The sequence below is a fragment of the Schistosoma haematobium genome, chromosome 2 (assembly GCF_000699445.3).
Source record: "Schistosoma haematobium chromosome 2, whole genome shotgun sequence".
In the NCBI taxonomy this organism is placed as follows: domain Eukaryota; kingdom Metazoa; phylum Platyhelminthes; class Trematoda; order Strigeidida; family Schistosomatidae; genus Schistosoma; species Schistosoma haematobium.
This window is the reverse complement of record NC_067197.1, coordinates 32057374-32059921: the sequence shown is the minus strand read 5'-3', so window position 1 is coordinate 32059921 and position 2548 is coordinate 32057374.

The window sequence follows — 2548 nt, the reverse complement described above, 5'->3', positions numbered from 1 at the left end:
GAACTACCATAGAAGCATCCTTCCCGTCAGTGCATACAGATTCCCCCATACATACACTGGATAGCGTGACAACTAAAGAACTCGATGTATTTGGTCTACTAAATAAGCTTGACATAAGTAAATCCACGGGGCCCGATGAATTACGTCCTAGGCTACTGAAGGAATAATCTAACTTCGTTGCGAACCCTTTAAGTATATGCTTTAACCTAAATTCTCAGACCCGTTTTATCTTCACTATGCATATATGACTAATCATACATATTGATATTTTATTATCCTTTTCACTCAATTGAGACTTTCATCGCATCACTCTAAACTATAGCTGCACAAACATTTATTCTAGCGTCATATCTTACTGCAATTATAAGTTATTTTTTCTTAATTATTTTTTGTTGCTAATTTAACGATACACACATAGTCGTTTATTCTTACTCTGTGTTCATAAACACGCCTATTAGACTGTTTGCGTATTTCACGTCTCCTTTATTTCTATTCCCTTATTTTCTTCATTTCCTTCTTTAAACTCAATTCAATATTCTCAATTGCACAGACCCGATTTATTATTATTAATATTCTACTATTATTACTCTAAATTTTTCTTCTTAAATATGGAAGGTATAATGCTAACATTATTGAAAATTGTGTATTATTGCATTTTTTGAAGAAATCCGAAGTGGTTTCTTCACAACACTTATGTACCCATAAGATGTTTGTGAATAATAATGATAATGATATCCGTTACTCAGGGTCGTTTACCTAAAAACTGGAAAAACGCCATAGTAAGTCCTGTCTTCAAAACAGGTACGAAACACAAACCTGAGAATTATCGACCCGTTAGCCTGACTAGTGTGGTTGTTAAAATCTTGGAAAAGATTGTTCGGAAGGAGCTGTTTAAGTACCTCGATGAAAACCGGATTCTTTCGGAGAAGCAGCACGGCTCCAGAATAGGTTACTCTTGTCTCACCAAGTTATCAGTGGCTCTTGAAAGGAGGTGCGCTCTTAAGGACCAAAAGTCACCTGTTGACGTAGCCTTCATTAATTTCAGCAAAGCTTTTGACAATGTTCCGCACTAACGGCTGTTTGATAAGTTAAGAAATGTCGGAATTGGAGACTATCTATTGATGTGGATAAAAGACTTCTTAGTTAGGCGTCAACAAAGAGTAAGGGTGATCTCAAAGTTATCTAGCTGGGGAACTGTGCTTAGTGGAGTGCCCCAGGGTACAGTTTTGGGGCCAGTGCTATTCCTTTTGTATGTAAATGAACTTCCTCGTCTCCTATCATCATCGGTCTTGCTATATGCTGACGATGTCAAGATATGGAGAACGATACGATGTAAGGGTAATAGCTTGGAACTCCAAAATGACCTGAAGAAATTATCTGAATGGTCTCAAACCTGGCAGTTGCCGATAAATACTTCCAAGTGTGTTATGATGCATATCGGTCATCAAGGTACAGATACATACACGATGAATAACACTGAGCTACCTGTTGTCCATACATATAATGACTTAGGAGTTATCGTTAGCCAAGACCTAAAGAATACTGCACACTGCCGGGCAATAGCCGCCAAAAGTTTTAGAACGTTATGGTCAATACGCAAGGCTTTTAGTCATGTCGACGCTTAAACGTTTTTGACTTTGTATACAGTGTTCGTACGCCCTAAACTTAAGTACTGCACACAAGCGGCTAGCCCTTGCTTAAAAAAGACAGTGAGCTTCTGGAAAAGGTTCAGAGAAAAGCAACTAAACTGATTCCCGGAATAGCGAAGCTTACATACGATTCTCCACTGGCCAAGCTAAATCTTTTCCCGTTGTCATATCGTAGAAATAGAGGCGACTTGATTACAGCTTTCAAATTTGAACCTGATATGCCCTAATTTTTCTTGTCTCCCAAAACAGAGAATATACGAGGACACTCCAAGAAAGTTCACAAGCACAGAACAAATTACTTGTCAGCTGACTATCGACTTTCCCATCGAATCATCAACGAGTGGAATTCACTACCTCAGCACGTGGTTGAGGCTCCATCCGTCGACTCTTTCAAAAGAAAATTGGATCAACTGAGAGACCACCATTGCCAGGACTAACACAGGCCATCAAGCCTCCTGTCCTTCCCAAACTTAAGCTGAACTGGGTGGGCATATTTCAGTAAGAGAAGTTGTTACTGGTTAAAGTGACGTATTCACCGAATACTTGTGGCATCTTTAAGGTATTACAACCCTGACCAGTAGGAAATTTTTTTAGAATGCTAGCCCTTCAAAGCAATAATAACTGCGAGAATGAACGCACGTTATTCGACATACCATCTTCAGTACTTAAGTTTGGGTAAAAAAGTTGTGACTGATCAAAAGAGTGAGAATACCAATACAATGGCTAATTTGTTGGATCAAAGGGACATTAAGTTAATAATGTGGAAATATAAATGCACAGACATAAATTTGTACATCACTAGTTACTGTGTTCGATTCGGTCGAAAATAACTAACTAGTCTGTGGACGATAGCAACGATTTGAAAAATAAAACAGCATTATTAAAAATATGTGTGATGA